Source organism: Amblyomma mixtum, chromosome 3 (genome assembly GCF_055824585.1).
Source record: "Amblyomma mixtum isolate Tamu chromosome 3, ASM5582458v1, whole genome shotgun sequence".
Lineage (NCBI taxonomy): Eukaryota > Metazoa > Arthropoda > Arachnida > Ixodida > Ixodidae > Amblyomma > Amblyomma mixtum.
This window is the reverse complement of record NC_143014.1, coordinates 407614288-407637414: the sequence shown is the minus strand read 5'-3', so window position 1 is coordinate 407637414 and position 23127 is coordinate 407614288.

Genomic DNA, 23127 nt, shown 5'->3' with positions numbered 1-23127 from the left:
GGATCAGCGGGCCATTCCAAGTTGTTGTTACCTTCCTGAGTCGGACAGCGAGTGGCCCACTCATGACGGAGTAGTCAGCTCCGGTGTCCACCAAGGCAGTAACCGCGTGATCGTCGATCATAACTTCAAGGTCACTTGTTCGCGTTTTCGCATTGCACGTTGTCTTCGGTGTACGATCTCGGCTTCGTCGAGTAGTGAGGCTGCGGTGGGCGTACTGCGACGGTACTTCACTGGGCAACGGTAAAAGCTGCAAGTCTGGCCGCGTCGTCGTCGGTGTCGTCGTCGTCGGAGCTGTCGTCGTCGGTGTTGTCGTCGTCGGTGTTGTCGTCGTCGCTGTTGTCGTCGTCGCTGTTGTCGTCGTCGGTGTTGTCGTCGTCGGTGTTGTCGTCGTTGGTGTTGTCGTCGTCGGTGTTGTCGTCGTCGGTGTTGTCGTCGTCGGTGTTGTCGTCGTCGGTGTTGTCGTCGGAGGTGTCGTCGGAGGTGTCGTCGGAGGTGTCGTCGGAGTTATCGTCGGTGGAGGATCTTTGTCCTTGCGCTTAGAAGCAACCTCACCTCCAGAGGCTGCTTTATTCAGTTTAAACTTCGGGGGCTGGGGGAGCGTCCACGCACAGCGTAGCCTCGGCTCGGAGATACGAAGCGCGGAGACGAAGGCGACGGGGAACGTGATAGGTGGCTGGGTGGTGAGCATTCTTCCCGACGCAAAAATTCCTCAATTTCGGCTGGTCGCTGGCCGGGTCGGGGTCGTGGAGCGTCGTAAGAGAACCCTCGGATGCCCAGTCTTCTGTATGGGCAGTGCCGGAGGATGTGACCGGCTTCGCCACAGTGGAAGCATAGTGGGCGGCGCTGGTCGGGAGTTCTCCACTCGTCGCATTTCCTCGGCTGCGCGCGTCGCTCGTAGGACGGGCGGGTTGGGGCGAGTGGGCGGCGGTCCAACGCAGCTGGCTGAGGGCGATAGGGGCTTGGGTCCCGTCGTCGAGGGGCAGGACGGCGCACAGCTGCGGCGTAAGTCATGGCTGGGGGCTGCAGAGGCTGCGTGGGTGTCGGCGTCACACCCAAGGCCTGTTGAACCTCGTCCCGGATGACGTCAGTGAGCGATGAAATTTGCGGCTGCGTTCCCGTTGGCAGCAATCATCGGAGCTCCTCTCGCACAACTTGACGTATAACATCCCGCAGGTCATTGCTGTTAGCGGTGTCCAGGCAGCTTGCTGAGAAAATGCGCTGCTGGCGGTCATACTGGCGGGCTCGGGCATCCAGAGTTTTTTCCATCGTGGATGCCTCTTCTACAAATTCCGCGACAGTTTTCGGTGGGTTGCGGACGAGGCCGGCAAAGAGTTGCTCTTTAACTCCTCGCATGAGCAACCTTACTTTTTCTTCTTCCTTCATGTTTGCGTCGGCACGCCGGAAGAGACGCTTCATTTCCTCAGTGTACACAGCAACGGTCTCGTTTGGGTGTTGTATGCGAGACTGTAGCATCTGCTGGGCTCTCTCCTTTCGCACAACGCTCGTGAAGGTCTTTAGAAGCTGCTCCTTGAAGGTTTCCCAGTTCGTGAGGTTAGCTTCCTCATTCTCAAACCAGACTTTTGCTGGTCCCTCCAAGGCGAAGAAGACGTACCTAAGCTTCGTAGCATCATCCCAGTTGTTGAAGGCAGCCACACGGTCGAACTGTTCCAGCCATTCTTCGGGGTCGGCGCCAGGCGAAGCGTCGAAGGTTGGTGGCACCCGGGGCTGCTGAAGAATGATTGGAGTCATCGTCTGGGGCAAGCTCATGGTAGATGTTGCTGCTGGCTTTCGCTTCCGGGTAGGGTCCGGAAGAATCCCGAACTCAGGTTCGTCCCCTTGCAGGCGTCGGCTTGCGCGGTGGACTGGACTCAGGTCCTGCGGTAGATGACTCAAAGGGCTGGCGTCTCGACTTGTAGGGGGTGTCCGGAACATGGGAGGCTACCCAGCACCTCCACCAGATGTCACGTTGTAGTGACGGCAGTCCAGCGGTCAGGAAGACACCAACCAGTCTTGGAAACGAAGCTCTTTATTTGGGCTGACTTGCGCCCGCAAAAGAACTGACTCACTCGGCGGCGGCGTAAGCAACAAGCGTGCTCGTCGGTCGTCGAACTACGAATGCCCGCTGCTCGCGGCATCGTTCAATTTAAAGCCGGCAAGGAAACTTCGAGATAACAGGTCGAGATCATCTAGAGTAATCTAGAAACAAGTAGATGCAGCTGTTCATGGCTGTGAACAATCGAGATTAGTCCGGTCGCTTCTCGCGTCACGAACAAAAGTGATAACAACCCTTTCCTGCAGCCTTGAGCGTGAACGAACAAACACTACAAATGATACGTGGCAATATTTGAAAGGTTTAAACGAATCCTTACGCACGTATTTCTACAATTTCCTGGAACTCCATTGTCGGCGCAGCTGGTTTCATTAAAACTTCAGCATTGGAATGACGCCATGGTGTCGTTGAGACGATCACTTCCATAAGCAGCCTAGCAAAATCTTTTTTTTTTTGCAGCTAATGTTCTTCGCGCGAACCAGTCTTTGAATACTTGTCGACACATTGATACTTGAAGCTGTTTCTTATTATCTCCGTTTATTACTGCAGTATTTACTAGGGGTGTGCGAACATTGATATTTTCGAATACACTCTAAACACGAATACACATAGAAGGGAGTAAAACGGAAGAAAGCTGTCCTCCTGCGCACTCCCCTTTATAATAGGGTGCGCGCTAGAGGACAACTTTACTCCCTTTTTACTTCTTCCTGTTTAGAGTGCAGGGATCGGATGCGAATATGAACAAGAAACGCCTTCGAGTATCTTTTCAGTACAAAAAAAATTATTTCAGAAAATGGTACAACACAAATGTTGTTGCCCTTAATTTTTCAATATACTGTGCGGTCATTTCAACTGAAATAAACAAAGCTAGACAAAAAAAAACATGATGTGCACAGAAATACATAATACTTGAATAGACAGCATAACAGTACCCAACCTGTAATGTGCTCATGCAAAATGAAATCCCTAAAACGACAAGGCTGGGAACAAAACATAAAATGATGGCGAGCAAAACCTCATGAAATCGGAGTTGAAGAGACCAGAAGATTCGCCCGAATTATACGAAGGTCGATTTATCAAATGCCCCGCGGCCCTCGAAAAAAAAACTAAACTGCCGAAAATGAGGCGGCCCACCGCGCAAACACCTGCAAACCCATGAAGAGCGCCCAGCCTCGGCGTGCTGGAAGAACAATGTGAACACAAGCGATTGGGGGAACGCACATTGACGTTGGAACTGCGAGACTACTTCTAAAAAGGAAAAAGAAATGACCAGCGGCGCTGCAGTCGGCGCGCGAAAGCGGCGCTAAGCTGAGATTGGATTCCAGGCGAATGCGCGGCCCGACAGCTGCAGTTGCCGCGGGTGAGAGGCGGAGCTCAGAAACCGAAACTACGCGGCCAAGCTTTTTTTTGGCCCAGCGACAGGGGCCCTCCAGATGTCGTGAGCCTGCCGTTAAGCGCATTTAAGAGGTGCACGGGTTAGAATGCACTATGCAGTAGGCGGGGTTTTTGCAGGATCACTTGCCCTGTTGTGAAACCTCGACTCGCCCCTTCGGAAGCCTCACGCGAAATTCAGCAAGTAGGCTTCCCCGCAGTGCATAGTACATCGAAATGAGACGGCGAAGGTCACGCTCATAGAATTATGAAGGCGACAAGACGAATACCATGTGCATAGGCATTAAGCATGTAACATATCATGGGAGGATAACACTAAAAAAAAGCGAGCTTTCGCGTTGCGATTTTTCGAAGCGGATCGTCGGCCATCTTGTTCGCAGCACGTGTGGTATGTGGAAAAGCCCACCTGCCGAGTTTCGCCCCTGCTGAAGCCTAACGGCGTCGGAATGCGGTCGGCCCACGCAATATAAAAAATGGCGAAGAAAATGAACATGACCTTTGTATTGTTTTCCTGGAACTTTTAAACTCCGTCGGATAATTTGCCCAGACATTGCGGTTTTCCCGTGGTCGAATTTATGAAAGTCGGCGCGGGATACGATCGCAGGAGAGTATTCGGGAATTTTCAAATATTCGGAAATTCTCGAATATCAAACATAATCGGTCCGTATCCAAAATTTCGAATATTTGCGCACCCCTAGTATTTAGCAGTTCCCTCTGCCTTTGCGCTGTGCTAAAAGATGCAAGCTACGCGTGCTTAACACAGCCGAAGAGTTCTTTTCCCAGCACTATCTTTAGCCGACGTTTGAAGTCAACCATCCTTACTTAAAGCCTAGAAGGAAAACAACAAAGAATAAAAGGGCCAAAAGTTTTTATTAGACAAAGCATATCTTCCCAGTCTCTGTTTATTAATAATCATAGGATCCCCTCAGCAGTCAGTCCGGAAGAGCCTCGCGATGAGGCCGTGCTTTAAGAGAAGAAAAAGAAAAAAAAGCCTCTGTTGTACACAGGAGCACATAAGCACGTAGCCGTGCTGTATTTTATGAAGGTGCCTTTTAACACGGCAGCTTTAAGGGTCCCGCACAGCGGAGAAAATGACGTAGTTGGCGCCGACGTGTCGAGAAAATCAGGATTGGTCGAAAGGGTTGTGACGTCAAAATCACATGATGTCGCGCGGGTAGTTAAAACATTGCACAACAATCACACAGTGCAGCAATGACAACGTCACTACAGATTTCTCATTGGCCTACCTGGTCGAGATGTCATTCCACCGCCATTACTAAGTCCATTGAAAGAAAGAAAAGCAAACGCGCTGAACAGAAAGACGGTTGAGCCGGGACTCGACCCGCTGCCCTTTGAGCCGTGGGCTGGAAGCGCTATTCCTAGACAGCTGTTTGATTTTTTCTTTCTTTATTGCCTTCTTAAGGACTCGTAATTACACGCAATACAAGTCACGTGGTTATTACAAAACTGCAGCACTCATATCTGGCAGTGAACATCACAACTTTCTCAACTGTAGTAGATTAAGAAACAGCAATGCGATTTAGTGATTGCAGTCTCTGTCCTTCATCACATCGTGAATTTTTAAATATTCGTTCTTCATGGCTAAATGGAGGAATTGTGGGAAATATAAACAAATTTTTAAAACATAGTAAATAAATAATAAAATAAAGCAGAGAACAGTGGCCATGTCTGAGAAGTGATATGCAAAGAGCACCACAGGCCACCGAGGGACCTATTGACCTTATCGCGTCACGCCCTTAAGGCGGAGCTTCAGTGTCCCCATAATTTTTATCAACGGATCAGAGTGAAGCACTCGAGGATTCTCGAGGTACAGTCATGAAACTGGAGTTTCTCTAACGCATCGTGATAACCGCGGCTTGTTGTAGCGTTGCGCCTCCAGATGAAAGTAATTCGTCAGCTGAATCATTTTACGCTGCCAGCACTGGTGGCCTCATTGAGTCGCGAGTGGAAGAGTGCGTAACCTTTATTGTGCTTACAGAGTAAACAGCAAATGCTCTGTAAGCTCCTGAGCATGAAGGGGAAAATCTTCCGTTTCTGTTGGCAACCTTCGGAACCTGAAATAGGCTTGAAGGGGTATTGTTTCTACCCTAACGGCGAGGCTGTCTCCATATCACTTTTCACCAATTGTGCGGAAGTGCAAGATATAAGTCATCTGTCTGCCTAGCTTTGGCTGCAATGATGGCTTCCAGCTAAACGCTGGGCTCTAATCGTTCACAATGTGGTATCTCGTTCATAGTGGCCCAGCTGGCTCACTGCAGCAGTTTTTGTTTAGTCGTCCTATGGAACAATTGCAGTACTGCCGGGGCAGTGCACGTTCCCTGCCGCACCGAGCAAGTCAGGTTACTCTCCTCCCGCGCGCGCCCCGACCTTGCACAGCTGCGCCCCGGTGTCACGAGAACATTCGCGCCGCCGCAAAACTGGGCGCGCCCATCTGTTCCCCGCTCCTCCGGCTTCATCCCGACACAGGACGCCTCTCTCGCTAGCGACCAATTTATTGCTATCGCACTAAGACACAGTACACGGTACTGATGGAGACTTCAATGCCAAGATAGGCAAGAAGAGTCTGGAGACCAGGTAGTGGGCGACTACAGCATAGGCTCTACCAATAGCAGGAGGTGTATTAGTCGAGTTCACAGAGAAACAATTTGCGAATACCTTCTTCCGCAAACGAGAGAACAGGAAGTGGGCGTGGAAGAGCGCCAATAGTGAGACTATAAACGAAATCAGACTTCATACTGTGCGCTCACCCTCGCATCGTGCAGGATATGGAGGCCCTCGGAATGGTGCGCTAAAGGATGATAAGGTCTAGAATTAGCCTAGACTTGAAGAGCTAACGAAAGAAACTGCTGAGGCGGCAGCCCATCAACGAGTTTGCGGTAAGAGGGAAAGTACACGAAATCAGGATCTCACTGCAGGACAGAATTTTAGCTTTGACTGAAGACGACCACCTTAATGTCCAAACAATGAACAATAATCTCACAGGTAAATATAGCAGAATGCGCAGTAGGAGTAGGCAGTAGGATGGTTAGACCGGATGCCGGTAGGGCCTCTCAGGTGGCGAAAGATGTGATTAAGAAACGCCAAAGCATGAGGGCGTCTGACCCCTCAGATAGAATAGAACTGGTACAGTTTTAAAAGCTAATCAATGAGCGCAAGGTAACCGACATAAGGAAATTTAATATGGAGAAAATTGAACATGCTCTGGAGAGTGGAGGTTACCTAAAAGAAGCGAATAGGAAACTAGACATAGGCACAAATTAGACGTCTGCGTTAAGCGACAAAGAAGGCAGTGTCAGTAGTAATATGAACATGATAGTTAAGTCACCGAAAAGTTCTGCACAGATCTATGAAGCAGCTATTGTAATCAGCACACTAATCAGAGAGACAGTAGAGCACAGCAGCGAGGCATCCTGCCAGTAACGCAGGAGGAAGTAAGGAAAGCCTTAGGAGCAATGCAAAGGGGGAAAGCAGATGGTGAGGATCAGGTAACCGTTGATCTGTTGAGGGACGGCGGGGAGATTGTGCTAAGTAAACTAGCCACCCTGTATACGCAATGCCTTGTGACCTCGACCGTACCAGAAACTTACAGAAGCTTGGAAGAATGAAAACAAAATGTCGTCAATGACTCGAAAAATTACAGACCGATCCGCTCTCTGTCCGTTGCTTGCAAGTTTCCTAAGTAATCGCTAATAAAATCGAGACAACTTTAGACTTCAATCATCCAAATGATCAGGCAGGCTTTCATAAAGGCTACTGGACAATAGACCACATTCAAACAATCAATCATGTGATCGTGTTCCGCCCTCGTTGCACGCCCGCCACCAACTCTCTCCCGCTCCCGCAACCCGCTACCGAACAGCACAACTTCGCCCCTACGTCACACCCCCGCAACCCAATCAGCGGACCACGTAGCACGACCCCCCTGTGGAGTGCAGCCGGGATCCCCGCGAGACCGGAGGGCCCAGCGGGTGGTTAGGCAGCGTCCAGAGCCGTACCGCGCCTCCGCTAGCGGACAGGGTTTCGCAGCAGTCGAAAAGGAGCAGCACAGGCTGCCCTCGAGACAGCGCGAATCCCCACAAAGTGATAAGAGAATACATCTGCAAGAAGAATAAGAATGGAGTGGAGCGCATTTGGCAGGTACTCTCAGATCATGAATGGTAGTTGACCAATATACCATAAGAGAAAAACATACCAGGTGTCTCACAGAAGGTGTTCACTAATGTTTAAACATAAGGTTTTTGAGGTGTAGAGAAGCTTTTTGTGGCAAGGTGATACTTGTGTTGGCGGACGTAAAAAAAACAAAAACTATTAAAGCAAACAAAACAAAAACAAAAACTATTAAAGCGATCAACTAAATTCTAATAGATCACTTCTTAACTGTTATCGATAGGCCTAAACTTACTATTTGTTATCGATAGGCACCAATTGCAGTTTGAGATTTGTAGTCGGTAGTTAGTAATAGCCATATCAGTTTTTAGAATTTCGAAAACCCGGTTACCGTCGCCGGGTAACCGGGTAACCGACCCACATGGAGCGAACAGACGCTGCGAATTTCATGCGGCGCGGCGGGACGCCGACGCGCGTTCGCCGTGCTGCACCACATACGGCGAAAAACAGGCGACCGCCGCCAGACAGCAGCCGTCTTGATACTGTAAACAAACCGACTCTCCTCGTAAGCCTAGAAGTGGGAGAACTCTCCCTCTAAATAAAAAATAAACCAAATTTATCGCTTATACGTTTTCTTGAAGGCAAGCTGAGACGAAGCGAAAGACCGGTGCTCTATTTACGGCCACTGAACGCACTGAAAAAGGCAGCAACAACGAGAATTCAGTCCGAAGCGAGGGGTCCGGCTTCGAAGGGCGCCGCCATGTTTGTCGCCGCGCGGCGGAAATCGGGCGGAAGCTAGATGCGGGAACAACCCTCAGTTGGTCTAACTGGGTTAGGGAACATCCTCTTTTTTACAAGCTTGGTTACCTTTAGCTGGGACACCTGTGTATATATATATATATATATATATATATATATATATATATATATATATATATATATATAGCAAACAAGGGAAGGGGAATGAGGGGCTCGTTATAAATGTGAGAGAAGCCAACAGCCACAGAAACCAAGGAGCACAGGGGATATTTTTTTTTAATTTATTAATTTTTTTGTGTTGTTGATCAAGTAAGAATATTACTGACGCTTAAAGCTAATTTATTAGAAAAGCAGAAGAAAAAACAACCACATGCCGCCGGTGGGATCCGAACCCACAACCTCCGAATTACGCGTCCGGTGCTCTACCTCTGAGCTACGGCGACGGCTGTCAAACCTTCTGCTTTCGGGGGTATTTATGTTTACAAATAACCTAACCTTGAGAGTGTTCATCAGCGCCACCCACGTTCGTAAGCGGCGGACGTGGAACGTCCTGAGTTACCGCTGGTGTGACGTAGAACGCCATCGAACGGCGAGGGTGGAAGCTGTGTGAGAACCCTCATATGCTTCCTATGGCATCAAGGCTGCCAGAACCGAGGCCCTCGCTAAGCAATTAAGCAAACAAGGGAAGGGGAATGAGAGGCTCGTTATAAATGTGAGAGAAGCCAACAGCCACAGTAACCAAGGAGCACAGGGAATATTTTTTTAATTTATTTATTTTTTTGTGTTGTTGATCGAGTAAGAATATTACTGACGCTTACAGCTAATTTATTAGAAAAGCAGAAGAAAAAACAACCACATGCCGCCGGTGGGATCCGAACCCACAACCTCCAAATTACGCGTCCGGTGCTCTACCTCTGAGCTACGGCGACGGCTGTCAAACCTTCTGCTTTCGGGGGTATTTATGTTTACAAATAACCTAACATTGAGAGTGTTCATCAGCGCCACCCACGTTCGTAAGCGGCGGACGTGGAACGTCCTGAGTTACCGCTGGTGTGACGTAGAACGCCATCGAACGGCGAGGGTGGAAGCTGTGTGAGAACCCTCTTATGCTTCCTATGGCATCAAGGCTGCCAGAACCGAGGCCCTCGGTAAGCAATTAAGCAAAAAAGGGAAGGGGAATGAGGGGCTCGTTATAAATGTGAGAGAAGCCAACAGCCACAGAAACCAAGGAGCACAGGGGATATTTTTTTAATTTATTTATTTTTTTGTGTTGTTGATCAAGTAAGAATATTACTGACATTATTATTATTGTGGGTTCGGATCCCACCGGCGGCATGTGGTTGTTTTTTCCTTCTGCTTTTCTAATAAATTAGCTTTAAGCGTCAGTAATATTCTTACTTGATCAACAACACAAAAAAATAAATAAATTAAAAAAAATATCCCCCCTGTGCTCCTTGGTTTCTGTGGCTGTTGGCTTCTCTCATATATATATATATATATATATATATATATATATATATATATATATATATATATATATATATATATATATATATATATATATATATATATATATATATATATATTCGGATCCATCCGGTGGCATGGTTGTTTTTGTTTCTGGTCCACTATTAACTATCATATATAACATTTTTCTACACAGTCTCCCCCACCCCCTTTTTAATGCACTTGGTCCATTAGGCCACAAGCTTGCAAATTTCTTCCAAGAACAAGAATTTCGGCTGGTCGTGAATCCACTTTTTCACAGCTTCCCGCACGTCTCTGCGGCCCGCCAGCTGCGACGCATGCAGGCGCGCATGGCCGTAATACTGCTCTCTGAGTGCGCATGCGTCGTTTTGGTACACCTGTGGTCGCGCGTGCGCAATTTGATCCCGATCGTTTCATTTGCCTTCCAGCTATTCTTGCCTCGTAAACACGTTCGCTCCACTTGCAGTTTGAGCCAAGTAGGAACAACGAGCAGTGATCCGATTTCTCTAATCGCCGGGTGTGCAGAGGGCGGAAGTTTATCAGAAACTGTGACTGTATTGGAACACCCAGCCCGCAGTACAGATCTAGTTCCCTCCGACTTCTGCCTGTTTCGGACCGCTCGAAGTTGCTTTGCAAGGTGGTTGCATTTCCACAAACCCAGAATTGCGGGAAGCGGTGCAAACGTGGCTTCACGACCAATCGAAAAGCTTATTCTTGAAAGGAATGCTCGAGCTGTAGACCGATGGACTAAGTGCTTCGAAGAGCGTGAAGACTATGTAAAAAAATATAATGTACCTCCCGTAGACCTATTTTTGTGCAAATGAACTGTAGAACGAAAAGTACAGATAACTTCTGACATACCCACGTACTTCTTCTCTTCGCAGTTTTTTCCCTGATAAAGTTGGAGTGTAGTATCTAGTGCATTAAAAACTATTTGCATCAATTAACGCCGCCTTTGTCCAATATATTACTGCTTTAGGCGCATCGCTCTCAAGCCTATTTCTTTTCTCAACTCTACCTGCTACATAGCGGTTCTCGCCAACGACGGCATCATTTCACGTTTGCTGTGTTCTACTGACTTCATCTGAGTGCCACATTTTCTTTTTAAACCGCTCACAATGCAGCTAGGAAACGTTTTACGACTGCTACTATATGCCGCAGTGACTGAGTGAGTATCATTTTGCTGCTTCGATTATGAACGAAAGTTCGATCAGTGCCGCTGCTGTGGCATTCCGATGCAAGCGAAACAGAGAACATTCGCTTATTCCGCGGCCGGCAATAGGTATCGTTGGCCGGCAATCCGCCGGCCGGAAAAATCCGCGGGCGGCAATAGATTATTGGACGTTTGGCCCCACTATAGAGCCATGTTTTGATAACTAAGATGGCAGCTTTGGCACTTTGAAAACAAGCTTTGTTTATGGAATTTATCGTCCCAAAGCGGCTCAGACTTATGAAGGACGCTTGAAAACAAGTATGTTTTTTAGACCCCTCAGTCCTACGACCGCAAATCCTCGCCAAGCAAGTCGAATCGAATTCAAATTGAATCTTCGTAACAGTCGACGCCCAGCTCGCGCCCACCAATGCTACCCGTTTCTTGCGGACACTGTCACATGCGAGATGCTGTAAACCTTTAAAATATGGGGGAGGGGGGCTATCAGTTAGTGGGATAGGAAAATAGTGGGGCGCCGCTGCGCATGCGCACTGACAACCCGCTATTGCCATTATCCCGCTAATTGATATGATCGCCCTATTCTAAAACTCCCTACTATCCCACTCATGGCTGCACCACTTGCGTCAGTGGGATCCACCTCCCTCTCTCCGTCTACGCTCCCGTCACCAACACTGCTGCTCGTTGCTATCATCCTAATTCCTCCTTAGGCATCCAACGTGCGGTGGTCTTTCACGTGGCCCAAAAGCTTACCGTCTTTCCTCCCTCTCCCCAGTATCGTATTTGATCGGACTCCGTAGCGGCGGTCCGGCTACAGCGCGGCAGCCAACTGCCCGAGGATCTCCATGACCACCTCTCCTGTCCTCTCTAGCTACCCTACGCCCTACTTCTATTGCGCAGTCTGTAATAATATATTCAGATTATCATTCATTGCTTGAACACTAAGGTCATCGTCATCGTCGGTTGAAGCGGAATGTCTGCTCTGCAACGAAAACCTGAATTCTTCTATTCCCCTCTCACCCCAAACTCATCGATGGGCTTTTTCCTTACAAGTATTCTCCGTTCCGTCTGCAAGTCTAAGTTATTCCAGATATGACCGTCCTGTGGTCACTACATCTCACATTTCTGAGTACCTCCACATCCTGCGTGACGCCAGGTTGCACACACAGTAAGAAGTACGTATATTTTATTTTCAGTCTGGTCATTCGAGCTCTTCCACGACCACTTACAGTTCTCCCGTTCTCTGAAGAAGGTATTCATGAGCCGTAAATTATTTCTTTCGGAGGAATCTACTAATAATTTACCAATGTTCCTCCTAAAACCTATGCCACAGTCGTCCCTGCCTGATTTTTGCCAACCTTGGCATAGAAATTGCTCATCAGTGCAGGCTACTGTCTTCTTACTTTACTCATTGTCAATTCCACGTCATCACAGCATCTTTCGGCTGCATGACCGCTTGTACAGCCTTAATTTGCACCTCTTATTCAGCTTAACTACGGGAACTGCCACCTTCTCATTAATGCTACAGAATTCCTCTATATTTGGAGCTACATCCTTATCGATCAGCGTTGTCACGATAATCAGCCTAACTACGCCAAAAGAAAAGGACAAAGGCCTCTCCCATATCTCTCCAAATAGCTCTGTCCTGGGCCAACCGCCACCACCTAATCCCAGCAATTTTTTAAATCTCATTCATCAACCTAACTTTTTGCCGCCCCTCGCTACACTTGCCTTCTCAGGGGAATCCAGTCCGTTGCCCTTAACCATGAAGGAAGGAAAATTTAGAGAAGAGGTCGTCACGTCACATTTTTTGAAGCCGGAAACGAGCTCGCGCCATGTTGACCGGGCGCGCTCTTGTTTGCAAACATTTCTCTGCGCGCGTTTCAAACCCCGCGAAGGAGCTTGCCCAAAGAGACTCCAGTGCGAGCGGCGCTTGGTTTCTGATGGTTGTTCTTGTACTGGAGGAGTCGGAAATATTCGTACGAAACATTCGGCTGCTTCCAGGTATTCCTCTTTGCCGCGTTGTCTCCGTGTCATTCCTGCTCTCTTGTTCGAACGAAACAGTCTAGCCTTGCACGGTCATAATCAAGTAGCATTCGGCAAACGCGCTTATCGCAACAGCGGTAAGCCCGGGAAGGAACTTTCACTTATTGCGGTGGCCTATTTGGGTACACAGTGTCTTTCGCCGCTTTTGCCTGCGTAGTTTTGCCACGCCAGAGATATGTGCCGCTAGGTTCCTTGCAGGCTGCACTTGGCAAAATATACTGGCATACTTGCACCCGGTTCTTCCTAGTCTGGAGTTAATCGCATGGCTAGACGGTTCATTTCACCAGATGAGGTGAAGAGCACAAAATATAAGATGAGTGGAACTATGTATCAGTAAATAGCTGCTGCCAATATATGGCAGAATAGAAAACGAAATCTAATGTACACTTTGAAGAGCATGCTTGTTTATGTTCTTTTTTTTATATAAACTGTTACACATGGTGCCACTGAAATAGAACTTGTTACTCTATGCCGTTTATCATCTTTAATTTATTTTTTATGATGTGTGTCTTGGATCGCACAGCGTATTTCATGAAGCTTCCGAACAAACTATCCCACCTTAATGCAGTGTAAAGTACTGCCTTTAAACTTAAGCTTCCTAAAATGCTTTAGTATATATGGCTACCCTGGAAGCCATACATGTCCAGCTTGCTGGCACGACGCTTATATTTGAATGGCACTCTGCCACACTTCCTATTTGAGAGCATAATGATTTTTGAGTGGACAGCTGTCAAATGTGCTCATGAGGTTGTAAAAAAAATCTTTCTTTTGCTGGAATGAGTTTACAGGTTCATGCATGAGATCCCTGAGCAAGGTTATTGATATTGGGTTGTTTGCATGCTATGCTTGCGTAAAAGTGTTCCACATACTGGCCACACTTTAATCGTGCTCTCTGGTGGCTAGTAAAAACATCTGTTTTATGCTGAATGAGTATGCACGTGTCTGCATCCGGCTGAGTCGCGAACAATGCTGCCGTGCATGGTCACACCCCACCTTAGTGTTCAACCCGCCTTTTAATGCCGCTCTTGTTGCTGAATGTTGCAATCTGCTTCCATTGCGTATGTTTGGGAAGCTGGCTATGTCAACACTGCCTCTGCTGCCGCAGTGAGGATAAGAAAAATTGTGCAGTATTTTGTTGTTGGTCTTAAATACTATACTTATCTTCACAGCATGTTTTCGTGCGCCTCGACATGCAAGGAATGCTTTCTCATACAGCATTGAGGATGGGCAAATATGCTAAAAAGTTTGTGTTCTCGACCCTGAACGCTAAATCTAATATCATAACGTCTTGGAATGGTGGCCATGCGAAGAATGACTTTTTATTCATAACTCCAAGAGCCACTCATAGAGGTGACAGAAACGGAGGGGGCCAAAGTGCATATAGCAGACAGCAGGGGAGGATTTACGGGGGGAGGGGGAGATGGAGTCGCTTCCCTCTAAAAGAGTGAAATCTTACATAGGTTAACTATTCTGAACACCTTTTTCTCAAAGAAAATTCCAAGAAATACATGTTTAAGATGTGACTGCCCCCTCCATGAATCCACCCTTTGTAGCATGGCAACATACCATGTTTCACATTCACAGATATAGTATTGTGCATAATATATATGACCGTAGCTTTTCAGACTTATAGAAGTTTAAGAGTACCCAGTGGCTGCAGTATAAGTTTCTCGGTGTCGTGCATCATTTCAATGTTGTGTTTCATGTTTAACGTGAATAGCTGCAGCTGTACACACCGTTTTTCTCTACTTGGTGAAATACTGGCTTGTAATGTCACTGCATAGTAGCACAGTCTACTTGTGATCGGCAATACAGACAATGAAAGCCGATCTATATTGTACGTAATGAACGCATCGAATTATTTTTCTTCAACATAACCACAGGCATCAATTAAATTCAGCGCACACGTGGATCCTCATTTCACTAAGTACTTTTTACCACAAATGACACTCTCAGAGGACATGGGCACAATAAAAACATTTCAGAAAAGGCCTCCAAATGCAGTTAGAGCTTCGCCTTTTTCGCACTTCTTGACCATGACATCAGCTAGAGAAGCAATTGCAAACCTGCTAGAGGAAACCAATCTAAAAATAGCGCGCGACCAAAAACACAGACTTGGACACGATATGAACGAATACACTTGAGCCCGGCATGTCCGCTAGACGCACTAAACGTTACACGCTTAAACGGGCGTGTAACAAAGTTTCTGTATACTAAGGGTAAAGCGAGCGCAGCTGCTTCCTTTACAATGTCGCTCTCCGCCCATGTCATGTCCCACCGCCGCTCACTCAAGCGCAATCGCCGAAAAACGAGAATGACAGTTATACCAACACCAGTGACAATCGCTGGAGCGTTGCAAGAACACGCATAAGCAGCAACGAGGTTTCACTGCCGATGTAGACGGAAGCTCGAATGGCACACGCACACCGCACGCACAAGACGCGAAATGTCCGCACAGCGCCCCGACGACCTCTCTAGCGCCCATCGTATTGAATCACTGGTGAATGAACAGCGCGAGTGCTCCTCAGTGAGCAGCGGCGGTCTCCCGACGGCTCCGAGCAGTGACGCAGTAGACGAAATTCCCGTGCGATCTTGGTCGCCAAGCACGTTGAAATCCATGCACGTAACAACGAGAGTTTTGCACTGAATTCCATCTGAGATATGAGTGAACGGCGCCAACGTCAGCCTGTGAGTACGATCAAAAACAAACTCGAGCAGTTGAGGAAAGCACGCCTACGCCGCACCGCGAAAGCTACGCCGCGGCCGTCTGCTACCGCCCGGATTGTAAACAGCAACTGCGACGTCGTTACTAAGCCACCCGGACAAGTCCCGATGGAGCAAAAACCACGTGATTTCCTCCACACTTTTCTCTCAGGGTGTTGTGTGGAAAGGGCCTTTCTTTTTCCTTCGTCCAAGCCCTTAACTATCATCGCTCATCGGAACTTCAGGTTACATGCGCTACCCCACGCATTTCTTGTTAATTTCGAATGAGATGTCGCTAATCTGTGTTTATTCCCTGTCCACTCTGCTCTGTTCCTGTCTCTTAACGTTGCCCCTGTCATTTTCATTTGCCTTTCCACAGCTCGCTGCGTTGTAGACAGTTGCTGAACGCTTTTTGTTAGCTTCCACGCTTCTGCCCCACACTTGAGTACAGGTAAGATACAGATCTTATACTATACTCCGTTTCATACATAGCTGTCAACGCTGCCAAAGGTACGAAAATAGTCCGCTGCAAAAAAACAAGCAAAATGTGTTCGTCCGCCTCGCGTCGTGGCTGAGTGGTACGAAGCGCGCGCCTGTGCGTTCATTTTACAAATGGCCTAGGTTCGACTGTTGGCTCAGGTGGTTTTTTTATTGCTTTTTTATTTCTCTTAAAAGATTCATTAGGTAGAAACTCGAAACTGTCAAACTCTAATACCTACTTTGAAAAACTCAGCGCTGTTTACTTGTCTCGAAGGGAAAAGGCAGTGTAGTGTACGGCATACATACGATGTAACTCGAGTCGGATTGCGTTGACTGCAAAGCTGTCATATTTAACACTGCTAGAGCTAGATATGGTCACCTTCCTAGGTCGTTTTTGTGGTGATCTTATTCCAGTAGCGAGACCTTCCTTCTTGAACCTCGCAACTGTCCGAGGGCTCACCCCGGTCATCTCGCCCACAGTTTCGAGAACTTCACGCACTTTCTTCTCCGGGAAGCGCTTCCTTACGCTAGAGTAAACGTTGACAATAACCTGCTTGGAGTCTTTCGGAATTTTCGGAGATTTCAGCTTAGACAACGGGCGAGCAGGAGATGTTTTTGAAGCCGCAGTGGGCGAAGAAAACAAGCGAGTAGGCGATAGCGGTGCCATTTCCGCATACTCGGAAACTGAAAGACGAAAGCAGACGACATCGCCGGCCGGCTAGCTGCGAAAACCTGATACTGGAGGAGCCGAAAAAAAAACAGAAAACTAAGACACTCTGTTTTGAAAAACATTAAAGAAAAAGCAATCTTTTTGCAAAATAAAACACCATTATCACTATACTGCAAAATCAACCAACATTTACTTTAATTTTGAGTTCATTACTCTTTTCACTTTCGACGCACTACATTACGATGCGGACGAGGAGCGCGAACAGGCGCCGCAGCCTTGGCTGTGTTGACAGCTATGTATGAAACGGAGTATAAGTGTTTCAGGGAAGCTGATCACTAATTTTTAAAAATAGGGTTTTTGATGTTAGAGACGCTCTTCGTGGCATTGCAATAACACTGTCGGCACACGTAAAAAAAAAACAGGCAAGCCGCCGCGCTCGCGCAGCGGTTATGGCTCTCGTGAAGCCCGACCCACATGGAGCGATTTTCTCGCGAAAAACCTGCGAACGGCCGCCCGGCGGCGGCCGCTTGGCCGCCAGCGGCCGTTCGCCGCCGACCAAGCAGTGCTAGATGCGTTCGCCCGGCGGTCAGCCGCTCACCGGAAGCGGCGCATGCAAGCTCAGCGCGGACCAATGAGGGCGCTGTGCTCCCGCATCTAGCTTCCGCCCGATTTCCGCCGCGCGGCGACAAACATGGCGGCGCCCTTCGAAGCCGGACCCCTCGCTTCGGACTGAATTCTCGTTGTTGCTGCCTTTTTCAGTGCGTTCAGTGGCCGTAAATAGAGCACCGGTCTTTCGCTTCGTCTCAGCTTGCCTTCAGGAAAACGTATAAGCGATAAATTTGGTTTATTTTTTTATTTAGAGTGAGAGTTCTCCCACTTCTAGGCTTACGAGGAGAGTCGGTTTGTTTACAGTATCAAGACGGCTGCTGTCTGGCGGCGGTCGCCTGTTTTTCGCCGTATGTGGTGCAGCACGGCGAACGCGCGTCGGCGTCCCGCCGCGCCGCATGAAATTCGCAGCCTCTGTTCGCTCCATGTGGGTCGGTTACCCGGTTACCCGGCGACGGTAACCGGGTTTTCGAAATTCTAAAAACTGATATGGCTATTACTAACTACCGACTACAAATCTCAAACTGCAATTGGTGCCTATCGATAACAGGTACTAAGTTTAGGCCTATCGATAACAGTTAAGAAGTGATCTATTAGAATTTAGTTGATCGCTTTAATAGTTTTTGTTTTTGTTTTGTTTGCTTTAATAGTTTTTGTTTTTTTTCGTCCGCCAACACAAGTATCACCATGCCGCAAAAAGCTTCTCTACACCTAAAAAACCTTATGTTTAAACATTAGTGAACACCTGTGAGACACCTGGTATGTTTTTCTCTTATGGTATATTGGTCAATTACCATTCATGATCTGAGAATACCTGCCAAATGCGCTCCACTCCATTCTTATTCTTCTTGCAGATGTATTCTCTTATCACTTTGTGGGGATTCGCGCTGTCTCGAGGGCAGCCTGTGCTGCTCCTTTTCGACTGCTGCGAAACCCTGTCCGCTAGCGGAGGCGCGGTACGGCTCTGGACGCTGCCTAACCACCCGCTGGGCCCTCCGGTCTCGCGGGGATCTCGGCTGCACTCCACAGGGGGGTCGTGCTACGTGGTCCGCTGATTGGGTTGCGGGGGTGTGACGTAGGGGCGAAGTTGTGCTGTTCGGTAGAGGGTTGCGGGAGCGCGGGAGAGTTGGTGGCGGGCGTGCGACGAGGGCGGAACACGGGCCGACGCAAGCGACAAGGTACGTGAGCGACCAATATTCGCTGTCCCCGAGGCCTTTGCCGACGGCCATTCGCGTGCCTTGTCGCACAGGTCCCGAACATCGCAAGCCGAGAGCCTCGCGCCCCGCTCTTGCGGAACCTGCGAGCGCCCGGCGAAATCCGCCGAGTAACCGCCGCCGCTGACCCGAGTCAGCCGCGGCTCTCACTAGAGTTTTACCACCGCACCGGTTTCCCGCGCGCATCGTCTGCGGCCCGCTGTCGGGTGGCGGTGGATGCCAGGTGCGCACGGGTGGAATGAGTGCCGCATGCAGTGCTTGTGTATGAGTGTACCGCTGTTGTCAGCACAATAAAAACGTGTGCTGCAAACGTGCTACTGCTCTTGGATTGAGAGCGCACGAGCGCGGCAAGAGCAGACCGGACCCCTTACGGCTCGGTGCTCGAACCAGGCAGTGGGTCTCTCTCTTCGCACGCCTCGGGACATGTAAGGAAGCCCACTCTTGGGCTACGTGCTGAACCCGTGCGCGGAGGGACTAAGGGAGGTACCCACAACTTCCAGCGCCTCGCAACCACCCGTAAATTTCTGTTCCGTTCCAAGACTGGGGAAAATTACTTTGGTTTACGGAATGTTAATTTTTAGACTTACCGTTCTGCTCTGTTTCCCTAAAACAGCAAGCATGCTTTGCAATTCATCCCCTGATTGACTTGGCAAGGAAATGCTATCAGCGAAAAGCAGATTACTAAGACGTCCTCCATTATCTGTTATCCCCAGCTGGTCCCTATCCAGAACTCTGAATACCTCTTGTAAATATGCAGTGAATAGCAATGACGAGTTCTTATCTTCCTTCTTGACAATTTTCCAGACTGTAATGTTATTGTTGCCGGTATGGAAGGCTGTGGTGACTGTGCAGCCGCTATAGACATCCCCCAGTATTTTTACATAAGCCTCATTTAAACCCTGATTCCGTAACGCCAGCATGTCTACTAAGGATTCAACAAATGATGCTTTCTAGTAATCTATGAAGGCTACATGTAGTGGTTGGTTATATTCTGCGGAAATCTCCATCACCTGATTGATTGTTTGAATGTGGTCTATTGTCCAGTAGCCTCTATGAAAGCCTGCCTGATCATTTGGATGATTGAAGTCTAAAGTTGTCTCGATTTTATTAGCGATTACTTAGGAAACTTGCAAGCAACGGACAGAAAGCGGATCGGTCTGTAATTTTTCAAGTCATTGAGGACATTTTTTTTTTCATTCTTCCAAGCTTCTTTAAGTTTCTGGTACGGTCGAGGTCACAAGGCATTGCGTATGCAGGGTGACTAGTTTACTTAGCACAATCTCCCCGCCGTCCCTCAACAGATCACCGGTTACCTGATCCTCACCATCTGCTTTCCCCCTTTGCATTGCTCCTAAGGCTTTCCTTACTTCCTCCTGCGTTACTGGCAGGATGCGTCGCTGCTGAGCTCTACTGTCTCTCTGATTAGTGTGCTGATTACAATGGCTGCTTCATAGATCTGTGCAGAACTTTTCGATGACTTAACTATCATATTTATATTACTACTGACACTGCCTTCTTTGTCGCTTAACGCAGACGTCTAATTTGTGCCTATGTCTAGTTTTCTATTCGCTTCTTTTAGGTAACCTCCACTCTCCAGAGCATGTTCAATTTTCTCCATATTAAATTTCCTTATGTCGGTTACCTTGCGCTCATTGATTAGCTTTTAAAACTGTACCAGTTCTATTCTATCTGGGGGGTCAGACGCCCTCATGCTTTGGCGTTTCTTAATCACATCTTTCGCCACCTGAGAGGCCCTACCGGCATCCGGTCTAACCATCCTACTGCCTACTCCTACTGCGCATTCTGCTATATTTACCTGTGAGATTATTGTTCATTGTTTGGACATTAAGGTGGTCGTCTTCAGTCAAAGCTAAAATTCTGTCCTGCAGTGAGATCCTGATTTCGTGTACTTTCCCTCTTACCGCAAACTCGTTGATGGGCTGCCGCCTCAGCAGTTTCTTTCGTTAGCTCTTCAAGTCTAGGCTAATTCTAGACCTGATCATCCTTTAGCGCACCATTCCGAGGGCATCCATATCCTGCACGATGCGAGGGTGAGCGCACGGTATGAAGTCTGATTTCGTTTATAGTCTCACTATTGGCGCTGTTCCACGTCCACTTCCTGTTCTCTCGTTTGCGGAAGAAGGTATTCGCAAATTTTTTCTCTGTGAACTTGACTAATACACAACCCCCGGCTATTCCTAGAGCCTATGGTGTAGTCGGCCACTACCTGGTCTCCAGCCTACTTCTTGCCTATCTTGGCATTGAAGTCGCCATCAGTACCGTGTACTGTGTCTTAGTGCGATAGCAATAAATTGGTCGCTAGCGAGAGAGGCGTCTTGTGTCGGGTTGAAGCCGGAGGAGCGGGGAGCAGATGGGCGGGCGCAGTTTTGCGGAGGCGCAAATGCTCTCGTGACACCGGGGCGCAGCTGTGCAAGGTCGGGGCGCGCGCGGGAGGAGAGTAACCTGACTTGCTCGGTGCGGCAGGGAACGTGCACTGCCCCGGCAGTACTGCAATTGTTCCATAGGACGACTAAACAAAAACTGCTGCAGTGAGCCAGCTGGGCCACTATGAACGAGAGACCACATTGTGAACGATTAGAGCCCAGCGTTTAGCTGGGAGCCTTCATTGCAGCCAAAGCTAGGCAGACAGATGGCTTATATCTTGCACTTCCGCACACTTGGTGAAAAGTGATATGGAGACAGCCTCGACGTTATGGTAGAAACAACACCCCTTCAAGGCTATTTCAGGTTGCAACGGTTGCCAACAGAAACGGATTATTTTCCCCTTCATGCTCAGGTGCTTACAGAACATTTGTTGTTTCACGGCCGCTCAATGTAGAGCGCACTGGGTGCGGCCCGTCGCGTCGCCCGAAAGAGCCGTATTGCGCCTAGTTCTCATCGCCACCGCTGCGGCGCCACCGCTCCGGGACGAGTCCGGGAGGAGAGCTGTGCGCAGCGGCCGAGGCAGTCCTGGCAGTGCTTTCCTTTAGGCGTTCGCGCGGTAGGCGCTTTATAATTTTAGCCTTTCTGAGCTGCGTTTCACACATTATGATGATGCCACGTGCAAGTTTGCTATTGATAGCGTGATAGCGGCATGTCGCCATCACTGCGCTTTTCCAAATCGCACGTGCGTTTACACCGAGAATCGGGGCAGAAGTGCGCTTCGCCGAGCGGTCATCCATTCGGTTACGGGCGTTTCAACCACTGTAATAACTTATTACATATTACAATCTTCAACTGGGGACAAGGTTTCGGCCACTTATTCAACGTGCGCTTTTTGTAAACTTACGTCTGTGGTCGCAACATTCAGCATTATAGTTCAGCCTGTTGCTCCGTTTTAGCTAGTTTCAAGTGGATACCACCCCGTACGAGGGTCATCCCAAAATTAAGGTCTGCAGTTCTTTTATAAATCGAAAGATATGCTTATTTTAAGCAAATTAGAGATCACTTGAAAGGGAGACCATTCTTCTACTTTTTCACATAATCGCCGTTGCGGTCTATGCATTCTTGCAGACGCTGGGGCAGTTTTTGTATGCCCATGTCATAAAAGCTCGCCTCTATGCCGTTGAGGAAGCGTTTGACAGCATCTTTCACTTCGTAATCATTAGTGAAGTGCCTTCCAGCGTGGTGTTCTTTTAGCTTTGGAAAGAAGTGGTAGTCAATTGGTGCCAAGTCCGGACTGTAGGGTGAGTGGCTGATGACGTCCTATACAAACTGTTCTAGAAGAGCGATGGTTTGGCAGCCAACGTGGGTGCGAGCGTTGTTCCTCTTCTGCGGTTTTGAATCGCCGGTCTGAGTTCCTTAAGGCTCTCACAATATCTGTCCGCGTTTACTGTGGTGCCAGGCGCCAAGAAGTCTACCAACAATACCCATTTTCGATCCCAAAACACAGTTGCCATGGCTGTGCCGGCAGACTGTGTTCGCTTGAATTTTCGCTGCTTGGACAAAGACGAGTGCCGCCACTCACGTGATTCTTGTTTGGTCTCAGGCGTTAAGTGGAATGTTCAGGTTTCATCACCCGTAACAATAGAACACAAAAATGTATCCGTTTCATCTCCAGAACGCGGAAGAAATTCGCGGGAGGAGTCAACGCATTGTTGTTGATGGTCGTCTGTGAGCATTCGCGCAACCCGCCTTGCGCACACCTTCCGATATTTCAACCTTGCTGTCAAACTTCTATGAATAGTGCCTCTAGAAACGCCAGGAACCAAAGTGCAGAGTTCGTCGAGTGAGATCCTCCGATATTTCCGCATCATTTCTTCGGCCTTCGCGACTGTGTCATCAGAAATTGACGGTCTCCCGCTTCTTTCTTCGTCGTGAACTTCCGTGCGACCAGCTGCGAACTCCCTACACCACTTGCGAAAATTTTAACATCCATGCAAGACTCTCCGTACACTTCCGTCAACTAGCAATAATTTTCGAT